Source organism: Prunus mume, linkage group LG4, assembly GCF_029339155.1.
Source record: "Prunus mume cultivar Tortuosa linkage group LG4, ASM2933915v1, whole genome shotgun sequence".
In the NCBI taxonomy this organism is placed as follows: domain Eukaryota; kingdom Viridiplantae; phylum Streptophyta; class Magnoliopsida; order Rosales; family Rosaceae; genus Prunus; species Prunus mume.
Window position 1 is genome coordinate 26,304,407 of NC_142701.1, and position 12,569 is coordinate 26,316,975.

Here is a 12,569-nt window from a genome sequence, read left to right on the forward strand (position 1 = left end):
CTGGGAACCACTTCCTCCGATGATCTCGAGGGGTTATATGCTAATCTTCATGAAGAAAGAGGCAGCTCGGCCCCGACCCCTTTGGATTAGGACTCTAGGGCTGTCATTCAAAGGCTCCGGGAGTACCTATTCCTCGAGAACGAAATTAGTAGCGTTATACGAATTTACATTAATATTTTTAAACTAATGACCAGAAATACTTACCCAAAGAACGTCTGAATTTAAATTTACCCCGTCAACATTCACGCAACGTGCGACGTATAATATGGTTCGTTGCACAAACTTTCGTTAGCAAAAACAACTTTCCGTCGCGCAAAATCAATCTTTCGTCGTGCAAGAATGTACCGACATCAAACTTTACGCGACAAACACTATTTTAAATCGCGCAAAAAAAAATATCCCACGCAAATATTTTGGCTCCCAAAAAAAAATCCCTCATTTTCTTACTGCGACAATCGTAAATCGCACAAGTTTTGTCGCCAAATAAGAACCAATTGTTTTTTCACCTTTACGCGACGAAGTGTCAACCGTCACACTAGGTTCTCTTAACGATTTTTCGTCGCGCAAAGTATCATGCCAAAAAAAACCCCAGTTTTTTTCTCACTTTCTAGCGAATAAATTTTCTGTCGCGCTAAGACATTTTGCGACGAAAAATTTGGTCGCGCTTGATTTTCGATGGTTTGTGCGACAAATATTCTTTTCCGTCATTGTAGTGCATTTTGCGCGACGAATTTGTGTTCATCGCGCAAATAGTAAAACGTAGTGGTGATTCCAACTAGGTTTCCTATAATGAATGCATGATTATGTCATGATTTACCTTAAATTAGTTTCCTCATATCGATCAAGTCACACTTTGGAAATCCGGGATTGAATGTGTTGCGCCAAAACTTCCAGTAAGACATATTTACACACTAATTCCCAACCTATGCTAAAGTCTAGGAAATGACAATACAATTTTCATACTAATAGGATATGAGGCATGCACGTCACTGACCTGGTAAGGTTTAATTTGATGGTCTCCATGCCGTGAGAGACCCTTTATTTATGGCTCTGGACGCTTGAAGTAACTAGCAGGCACAAAATAAGCTGGCTGCAAGCATACAACGCTGGCTAAATGAAAACATGGAGGGTTATGACTTGGGTGTGAGAAAAGGAGCTTGGACTAGAGAGGAAGATGATCTTCTGAGGCAGTGCATTGAGAATCAAGGAGAAGGAAAGTGGCACCAAGTTCCTTACAAAGCAGGTATTGACGTGAAATATAACCCCAAAAGAGAGATAGATATATGGTATATATAGCTACAGCTTAATTAAGTAGTGAAGCGTTGTCTTAGTATTGTTTCTTAACGCACACAAAAACGATATCCTGAACTTCTCCACTCATTGTCAATTGGTTTTCTGTACGTATTCTGCTCAAGGGATGTCATACATAAAAGGCCATTTTGATATCCAACATTGGGAACTTCCTCAAGAAAACACATTGTAGATATGCATGCTGTAACAAAGACAAAAACGAAGTTTAAGACGCAGCCTGATAATTTCATGACAAATTTTGTGATAAAAACTCAATCTTTGCATTATGCATGGGTGCAGGGTTGAACAGGTGCAGGAAGAGCTGTAGACTAAGGTGGTTAAACTATTTGAAGCCAAATATCAAGAGAGGAGAGTTTGCAGAGGATGAAGTAGATCTAATAATTAGGCTTCATAAGCTTTTAGGAAACAGGTACCAAATGTCTCTTTCCTTATCCCACATCGTTCTTTCATCACATACCATTAAAAAAAAAAACTAAAATCCACTATCGCGGACATGCATCCCGTGCTTTGTTTTCTATATTATATCTTCTGTTGTTTATCTCAGTACGCATGCACGACCACAAAAAGCACTAGAAGGGCAATGTAGCCATGCATGATGTATCTTAGTCTCCGTGAATCGTAAAACATAGTGATCATATATGTTACAACATTTATAGAAGGCTTTTTATCATAAATAGTCCTGGGGTTTATCGTCTTTCGTCCTTTTTTTTTTTTTTTTTGTGTAATCTGTTTGGGCCAAAATTGACACACCCAGTAAAATTAGGCCCGAATAAAGCTGCAAAAAATCAAAGAAAGATGGAAACCCAAAAAACCAGAAGAGACCCTAAGGCTCATCAGAGCAAACAAGGCTAATTTGGGCCTCACAGGCCCAATATAATAGGAAGAGGGAGCCCAGAAATAGGAACAATCCCACGTGACATCTCTAGGATAAAGAAAAGTCAGAATGGCAACTGCCATAGAAGAAGTGATTGAAGGGTTCATGACATCAAGTTGATTCTGAAAAAACTGAAGATCAAATCCCTCTTACATGTATATATGTATATTCAGAGATTTTTCTTCTGTCTTTTCAGAGAAGGTAATTCTCTCAAGGAGATAGGCAAGTTACAATCTCAAAGAGGGATAAGCAGGAAAGCAGGGAGCTGTCCAAAAAGTAGTCAAACTAACCATCACGGGTAAAATCTCACAAGGGGCAGTTGAAATTGGGAAAGAGATTAGGTTCCTTTTCAAGAAAATCAGGGAAGTGATTGCCTATTTGAGAGCCTATCTGCCAAAACTGAAGAAATCCTATTTTCTTTCCTTCCATTAAAAAAGAAAAAGGGGGGAGATATCTTTGCCGCCCAATAAATAAACACAATCACCCTACTCCAGAAAAGAAACAGTTTTACTATAAATACAAGAAGGAGTGAACAGGGTAAAACACACACAACAAAAAAATCATCACCCAATCAAACAAAGATCCTACACAAAGAAAACCGTCAACAGCCAAGTTCAAAATCAACCAATAAGCCCACTTGAATTTCAAGTGAAACCAGCTCCAGATCAGGATACACAAAATCCAGATTTAAGAAACAAGTCATTCAAAACGAGATTTCTTTCGTTACAAATTTGGTTCAGCAAACCAAGACAGGCAGGGTTTGAGTCTCCTCCAAGTATGGAAAACCTCAACAAAATTCACGGTGTAGTCTCTAGCCCACTGAAGCCCTCAAAAACCGTCACTCCTGCCCGTGCAGATTAAGAAGATTGCGCCACTCAAAAGCTTCACAAAAGCATGAGGTACATCAAAGCTCTGCCAGAATCAGCCTTTGGTATCGATTTACAAGTTGAAGCCTAGCAGCCAAGGTTGTCAACGGTCGATCCGGTAGCGTCGATCGGCCGGGTATCTCGGTCCAGTCGGACGTAACCTTCTATCTCGACAGAAATAAAGCCCGGTTGTCCCTTCATCTTCCTCTAATATAAGCATTCACTGTTATATATATATTTTTTTGTAAAAGGCGTTCCGCCTAAAGAACAATTTAAATCCCATCAAACCATTCTGGCCAAGGCAACCTCCTTATACTGAGATAAATTGTTAAAGTCCTCACCAGTCTGAGGCAGGAAAAGAACTTACTTGGGAGATATTCCTCACCCAAATTCACAATCGTTTGTTTGCAGAAATCAGTAACTTGGGACACAAGTTATCCATTCCAAACCAAGTCTGCTAGAAATTTTGCTAGCGTACCACGCACACCAAAGAAAGCGACTTGTTGACCAGTTTATGGTTCTCAAGGCAGTAGGGAACTTTGCCCTTCCATCATAGGAGTAAACCAAGAACGGGCAAACAAATACTAATGGTCCTTAAGGTTATCCTTCACAAATCAAAATAGTCTGCCGTCAGTTTCAGTCAAATTTTCTATTAAAATGCTGATGTGGCATATATGTGGGGCCACACATCTAATAACATAGTGCCACATAACTTTAATAAAAGATTTAATATATTTAAAAATTAAATTAATTTTTTTAGAAAAAAGAAAAAGAAAATTAAAAATTGAATTTAAATATTAAAAAACTTGTCGCCAGCCCTTCCCTTAGTCTTCTTCTCTGCCGTCTTTTCCCTCTGTTCTCTCTCCCCCTCTCCCTCTTCCTCTGTACTATCTCTCCTTCTAGAGCAGCACCAGCGGCCCTATCTTAAATGCCTTGAAGAAATTAATTGTAACTTTGTTACCATTTCTTATTACTGTGGCTGCATAGTTGGGCCCAACGTACAAGATTTCATAGTTAGTATCTACAATTCATGTCGAGTACCTAGGTAAACACCAGTTCAACTTCTACCATCACAGAAACTACACACAATTTCAAGTTCATAACAAAGAGCCATAACCACCATTCCAGATTTGGCCTATGCCTCCCCAACCATTGAAACTGATTATGTTCTTGCATCAAATCCCAACCCGGTTCTTTGCTTGCCTGACCATCACCCGAATCTGATGAGAGAGAGAGAGAGAGAGGGTGGAGGGAGGTGGGGTGCCATGGTGGGGTGATAGGTTAGAAGAGGGCGAGAGAGAGTTTTTTAAATTTGTTTTTTTTTTTTAAGTTTTAATCTTATCTTTTTTAAAATATATTAATATTCACTACTACATTTTAGTCTTTGCACAACAAAGGGGTCTTCGTCGCGCAAAAATGATTTTAGTCGCACATAATTATGCGCGACAGAAGTTTCGTCGCGCACAGTCCGTCGCGCAAAATTCGTGATGAAAGGATTTGCGCGACGAACAAATGTCATTGGTCGCGCACTGCAAGCGTATAACAACCGTTAAAAAAAATATTTGGGACGACCTAATTTCCGTCGCACAAATATTTGCGCGACGAAAGAGTGGTCGTCGCAAAAACAATGCGCGACGGACTCTTCCGTCACGCGAGATACATGAAGTTTGCGCTACGAAATGATATTCGTCGCGACGTAGGCCATGCAGCGGAGATAATTCGTCGCGCACAAATTCGCGTGAAACAATTCGCATACAAATTTTGCGCGAAATTCTTCGTCGCGCATGATTAAAATATATTTGTAAACGGGTTATTTAAATGTTTTGCGCGACGAATTACGTTTCGTCGCGCAAAAGCAATATATATTATTAAAAAAATTTATTATTATTTGATTTTTAATTTTGTAAAAAAATAAATTTGGTTTTTTTTATATAATTAAAATGAAATTACAATAAAAAGATTAATCGCAAAGAAAACATTTATTATATAAAATAAAAGAAATGTATATAAGAGAAATATTGTAAAAGTAAATATAAAAATAAAAAACTAATCAAATAATGTTCCAAAATCTACTTGGTCATCTGTGACATGCGGCTCGGAGGTATGGGCGTCTGCAGGGGCCGTGGTGTGCTGGGGATGCTCGGGCTGGAAGGGCTCGGAGGTCGCGCACCAAAATTCGGGATTGGAATCCGGACGCGCGAGGGCTGCAGAATCACCGACATCGACCCTCAAGCTCGGCAACCGCGATGTCAAAAAGCGATCACCTAGCTGTTTGCTGCGGCGATGACCGCGGTCGAGGTTCCCTCATCGGGCATTCCCATCCCCTACAATCGTTCGGCCTTCTCGAGTCGATCCAGCGTCTGCGTCAAAATCGAAATCCAGCATCATGCGGAGGATCCACAGACTCGATCGGTGTCTCGGGAGGAAGTTGGGAGGCGGACTATTTTCTTTCGTCGCTCCAAGATGTTTTGTGCGACGAATTATTCTTCGTCGCGCAATCTTTCGTCGCGCAAATGGTGAAACGTAGTAGTGTTGATTTATTTTCTCATGCTATCTGTCGAAGGTGGTCATTGATTGCAAGAAGGACAGCGAATGATGTGAAAAATTATTGGAACACTCGACTGCGGATGGATTCTCGCCTGAAAAAGGTGAAAGATAAACCCCAAGAAACAATGAAGACCATCGTAATAAGACCTCAACCCTGAAGCTTCATCAAGAGTTCAAATTGTTTGAGCAGTAAAGAACCAATTTTGGACCATATTCAAACAGTCGAGAATTTTAGTACGCCGTCACAAACATCACCATCAACAAAGAATGAAAATGATTGGTGGGAAACCTTTTTAGATGACGAGGATGCTTTTGAAAGAGCTACATGTTACGATCTCGCGTTAGAGGAAGAAGGGTTCACAAGTTTTTGGGTTGATGATACGCCACAATCGAAAAGACAGTGTACCAATGTTTCAGAAGGACTAGGCGTGGACCTTTGGAATCATTCAAAACAAGAATAGAGAAAGAAATTCTTGTACAAAATACAACTATCACTGCCTTTGTTTGAACAACTAAATCTTGTAGAGGTGTTTTCATTCAAATGAATGTCTTGGTGTCTAAGTCTTTGTAATGTTGGACTTAGTTTTTTCTTTTCTTTTCTTTTCTTTTTTTTTTTTTTTTTTTTTTTTTTTTGGTGGTAATGTTTGATGGCGACTTTGCATTGTATATATCATCTAGCTCGTGTACTACTGTTTTTCTTTTGTTGATGTTAATGTAATATTCTTTTATATGACTATACAATGAGGATATCAACAGTAATGTGGGCATGCATAGAAAAGTCACGGGAGACAGGTGCTATGAGAAATAAAGCATAGTGATGAGCTGAATAAAAGTCACATGTACGTTTAGGTCTCCAAACTATACTTTTGCGATTTATTATGCATAACAACATTAGGCAGTAAGTGGTCTCAGGTGCGAACTCCTATGACACTTTGATAATGTGAATATGTTAAGCTATCGTTTGTATTCACAAAAACATAAACATAAACAAAACAAAATATCATAGGCAATCAATCTTGATAAACGGGATTTTCTTGAGTATGAAATTGTCTACTTGTTACACTAAGTATGAATCTCGTTAGAACTCCTTCCTATTAATTCCAATTAAATTCCTGAGTCTAGCTAGGCTTTTCTTTGGGAGCTGAAAATTCCTCCCAAGTTGCAAATCTTTTTTTGGCTTGCATCCCAAAGTAAAATCTTATCCAGTGAGTATAGAGTGAGGCGTCAGCTAGCTATTGATTCTTCTTGTGGGTTATGTGATTGGCCTGTGGAATCTGTGTTGCATATTTTCTGTGATTGTGAAAGGGCTCAAAGTGTTTGGCATGCTCTTTCTATTCTTGGATTTGCTCCCCCTTTTTTTAAGCAGGATTTCATACCTTGGCTTAAAGTTAATCTGCTTTCTAAAGCTAAATGGGGTGGTGGTCTGCCTTGGTCAACTCTGTTTGGTACCTTGAGTTGTCATCCTCTCGCTGTGTTGATTCAGAGTTGTTGTGTTCTTATGAGGCGTATTGGCAACTGTCACTTTGCTCATGTTTACAGAGAAATGAATGTTGTAGCAGATCGTATGGCTAACTGGAGCTTTAACTTGGATTTGGGGGTTAGTTATTTGGATGAGGCCCCTGATTGGGTTAGCTCTTTCTTGGATGATAATTTTTTAGGAGTTGTTAGACATCGTTTGATCTGTACTAGTTAGTTGTCTTTTCTTTTTGGGGTTTGTCCCCCTTATCTCATAAAAATAATAATAAGTGGTCTCAGGTTCGAACTCTCATGACACTTTGATAATGTGAATATGTTAAACCCCCTCCCTCTTATAGTTTAGACCATCGTTTGTATTCAAAAAAACAAAAACAAAAACAAAACAAAATATCATAGGCAATCAATCTTGATAAACTGGATTTTCTTGAGTATGAAATTGTCCACTTGTTATACAAAGTATGAATCTTGTTAGAACTCCTTCCCATTAATTCCAATTAAATTAATTTATATAAATTAATTTTTTTGGGCTTCCAGGAGTTATGAACAACTAAACGTACATGTCATGTTTGTTCTAAACACATATGTCATTGATATATCCAAATTAAGCAGAACATTGTGAAGTTTTTCGTTTTACATTTGCAATGCGCAATAGAAATGTTCTATATATAACACGCACCAATGACTATAAACTCTTGTCAAAACACATTCTCCTATGCGGATGGCCAAACGTTATTATTGTGTGAAAACCGTATATTTTCTACTACTTTTTTATTTTTCGCATATTTACAATGACGTCCGCACGGTAATTACTTACGGACATCCGCATAAGAGAAAAACTGTATATATAATATATATGTCCCTTTGTTATAGAATATTCCAAATCATCTATTTATCAAGTTTTCATTTATAGATTATTCCTGCAAAATAATTAGACAAACTGAAAACCATGAAGACATCTAGTTGTCACCAATAAAATAGATGCATACGGTATTTGAAGAAAACATAAAATGACAATTGTTTAATTAAGTGTTCAAATAATTTCAGATTTAAAAGTGATATTTTGTACGAATGATCATTAAAAGAATACCTATAAATAAATAAAAAATTACCCTATTCGGATCATGGAAATCCAATCCCTCAATTTCATATCTTCATTTGATGATAACCGTACTAATCCAGCAAATCGTGGTCCCAAAATTTGCAAATAGTACTCAAAACTTCTGGCTATTCTACTTCTAGGACAGGACTTAAATAAAATCAAATAGTGGTCCCATTCTTTTTTAATATGAAATCTTGGCCCTGTGCTTTTTCGTATACAAGATCCATTTTGAAAACGGTTGAACAAAGATACGTAATTATTACTGCTGAATTCCACTTTTCCAGACAATGTTGTTGTATAACACCTAGGCAGTTACAAGATCGATGTGTGCTTGATTCGTTTTCTCATATAAGATGCACTGTAAGGTAAGTTGTTTGGTTTCTTCCAGTAACGCATCTGTCTCCCTGATGGGACAGGACTGTCCCTATTTCCATGTCTTTTGTGTCTCTTGTATAATTTTTTGACATGTATCTATACTTAACTTGAATAAAATTTTAAAAATAAAAACTTAATATTGAAATGAAAAAACAAAACAAACAAAGACAACCTAGCAGCCGCTAATCTCAACAGCCAACCCAACTCCTGACAACCACCCACATCCATCTGACCGACAGCATTTGCCTCTCCTACTCATCGCCGGCCAACCTCATCCCCTCCTCCTCCCCTATGTCAAGCTCGTTGGAGCTGATGATAGAACACTTGAACACGATGCTGTTAAAGAAATCACAAAGATCGGACTTGTCTATCAGATCAACTTCACACCCAACCCTTCCACCTTCTCTAAAGTCAGAAAAATTCACCACTTTTTCCTTTGATATTTTGAGTGGAATTGGAGAAATTGGATTTGATGACATAATTTTCACCGTTGATCTCAAGAAAAGGGAGTTTAGGGTTTCTAATTTTCCTCTATCCTAATTACTTATTGATTTTATAATTATGTATGAGAGATAAAAACTTTCTAAACTCTTAAACCGGAATTCATGGCCACGTGAAGGAGGGAGGCCAGGTACCACTTTTCTTCAAAGAGTGATGGCTTTGTGAAGGTTCCAATGGGGAAGATCAACCCAAAAATTGCTTTCATAAGGATTGCAATATCCTAACATTTTCCCCAAGCCTTCCAAGATGTGAGACCTGTGAGGTTGCAATAGATAGGAGATTGAGAGAGACTCAGGGAAGAGGGCTGGTCTGCAGTGAGAAGGACAAGGGGTTGTGGCGGGTGAAGTGGTAGGCGCTCAGACTGGTGGCTGTTTGGTTATATTTATTCTTTTAATGTCTGGTCTTTTCACTAACCCCTTCCTTTAATTTTATATTGAAAATTTTATCATTTCATAAAGAACACTTCTTTAAATGACAAAATTAACTTAAACAATTAGACTTCAAGAATATACATGCAATCTAATCTCTGAATTAACTTTGTTAACGAAGAATTTTGTTTTTATGACAACACAAATTTTGAGATGGATAATTAACATACGGAATTTTGTGAAATTAATTTGAAACCTCAAGAGAGTGTGGGTGTGTGTAAATTTTGAAACCTCTAGAGGTTTTGGGACCAAAAACCTCAAATGGAACAAATATCTATTTGACATCAAGGAAAAGGATCCGTGACATACAAACTCGTGTTTGTTTTGTTACAATAGAAAATGACCCACGAATCCTTCTGATTAGTTATAAATTAGAATACAAATTTTAAGATGCAGACATGGACGATGTACCAGTTGTATAGATGAAAGGCTGATTATATCCTTTGATTTTTTAAAGCTCTTGTTTCAATCTTTCATTATTTGTTGATGAAGTCTGGGGCTTGTTTGTTTGTTTTTGGGGGCTTTGTCTTTTGTTTTGTTTTGTTTTGTTTGGGTTGTGATTCTGTTTTCTTTTTCTGTTGGGTTTCTGGTGGTTTGCCCTGAGGGATTTTTGTCCTCTTTCTTGTGTTTCTTTTTTTGTTCTAAACAAAACTGTTTCAATTAGAAAAAAAGTATTGAGAGCATTTTGCTTTTATATATGTACATTCTTGATTTGTTTGTTATAACGTGGTCTACTTGTTTGGTGTTATTTCTTCTTTTCTTCAGTTCAATGAATGTACAATTTCTTGTTTAATACATTCTTTAGTCTCACATTTTTGTTATTTTAATTTGGTTTTTCTTCTGAGTTGAAGTAGATGGTGTTGAGGGTCATCCAATTGAGAGACAATAGATTGTTTTGTATTGAAATGCTGAAGTAATAGTTTTTTTAACCAATGATGTCTGATTAATTTGTTACCACTTTAGATGAGTAGTTCTGGAGATAGTTCACAAGAAGGGCTCAATGTTGACTTGGGGGATGGTCTAGAGGGAGATGGTTCCGCAAGTGGTACTGGTATGTTGGTTCCGCAAGAGGTCCAGAAGACTAATTGTACAATTCATCATTGTAGATTTTATTGGTCTGGTTAATCTATGATGACCATAGAATTTGATGGAGAATGATCAACTGAATGTATATCTTTGTTTTTTTGTTAGGCTGAAATGTAGGAAAACAATTAGCTCGGAAAAGAAGGTATATTTAATGGTGCATTAGCTCAGAAAAGAATTGAATTGACAAACAATCCTGGCTTTTCTTTTTCTTTTTTTTGGGTTAATAAACAATTCTGGCGAATGTTTGGCCACTGGTATCCAAACAATAATCCTCACAAAAGCTTGTTTAATACTGGCCATTTGCTTTGTCAGTAATAAATTGAAAGAGACAAACCTATACGGACGAATAAGTTGCCAAAGTTGGTCGGTTTAGTATTACTGACAGGACTTTTACAGACAAGTCTTATTTCCGCCGCTGCACTCGCCAGGAAGCCATTATTGACGAATTTTCACCAGTGATGAGGTTTCTATTGACCATAGAGGGTTGTCGGCATAAGCTAAAATTGAGATGGATAATTAATATACAGAATTTTGTGAAATTAATTTGAAACCTCAAGGAGTGTGAGTGTGAATTTTGAGACCTCCAAAGGTTTTGGGACCAAAAACCTCAAATGGAACAAATATCCATTTGACATCAAAGAAAAGGACCCGTAACATACAAACTTGTGTTTGTTTCGTTACAATAGAAAAAAAGGTGTGAAAGAAGCACTTGGGATTCTAAAATTTTGGAATCAATTAGACAAACCCTCACAATTTGTTTTCATCGTTAGTTAAACTGTTTTTTTTAATTTGCATCTTAAAAGTATCCTTAAATAACGAAAGAGTAGCTTTTCTGAACTTTTAACCTCAAGTTTAAACAACATAATTACCACGCAAAACCAAAGAAAATAACATTAATAATCAGATTTTCCACCTAATTGCACATCGATCCAAACGCTATCCCTCTATCCCTCCAATTAAATTATGTAGCTTCCTCTTGTTCTTCACGGGCTTAAATTCTATGTTTGCTATAGTGTAGTTTCCACCAATGCCCCATCTAAACTACAAATCAATCGGTCGTGTTTGAGCTTTTTGAATATTATCTTTTACTTTCTATAAATTATTGTTTTCTGATAAGTCCATAAATATACTCATTTATGTACTCTTTTTACTTAGGTTTTGTAGGAGAATTAGGTTTAAAATGGGCTTATTACTTTACTTTTCTGATTTTCAGCTTTTTGCGCTCTTAGAAGACTTTTAAGGAAAAATCAACTTTTCGGAGGAATTTTAGTGCAAGGCCAATCGAAAATGAAAGCTAACATCTTGAAGTTCAATCTTTGATTTTTCTAGAATTTTCTAACGAGCCAATTGGTACAGTATTACAAGTAAAGTTAGCCCACGTGTAGACAGGACAGTTTCGTACATGTTACGTGAATGTGAAGAAACGGAAGTCTTCCCGAATTTTTCAAGTTATGTGCTATATATGGTTGGAAAGATAAGACATTTATATTTCTAAAATGTATTTTTAATGATTTTTCTACAAGGCCGAAGATCCCCAAATCGTGTGACAATTGGGTTGAGCTGTATTTCCCTATGGAGTTAGGAATTGTGATTTTTACTTTCCTATTTGGATTCCTTGTTTACCAAGAGTTCTTGGACGACTTGTCAGTCAATTTTAGGGTTTAGAACTCTGATGTAAGTGATATAAAGGCCAGCCAAGGCCCCGATACAAGTGATTCACGTCCTAAGGAGATCAACCGCTCAAGAGGAGAAAGCTGCCAACGAGTTCTTTCTTTTCCTTCCTTCTTTTACTTTTCAGTTCTTATGTATTTATTTTTGAGTTCATCCAAGAACATGAGTAACTAATTTCTTGTTAGTTAGGGCTTAATCTTGAAGCCCTAAACATGATTTCAATTCTATAAACAAGTTTGAATGGATTTTCAGTTTCTACAAGTGTGATGATTTCGGTTTCTCTATGTTATGTGAATTATGATATTTTGTTTCTTTGAGTAGCTAACTTTGAAGCA

The 12,569-nt window shown here is 37.1% G+C and overlaps 1 pseudogene across 1 annotated transcript; it reads left to right on the forward strand.

Annotated features, from left to right (window-relative positions):
- Positions 1-867: 867 nt before the first annotated feature.
- On the forward strand, positions 868-6,059 carry LOC103342477 (transcription factor MYB1-like; annotated as a pseudogene). The gene is made up of 3 exons (XR_016126068.1): positions 868-1,243; positions 1,591-1,720; positions 5,615-6,059. The product of XR_016126068.1 is annotated as a transcription factor MYB1-like (transcript).
- Positions 6,060-12,569: the final 6,510 nt, after the last annotated feature.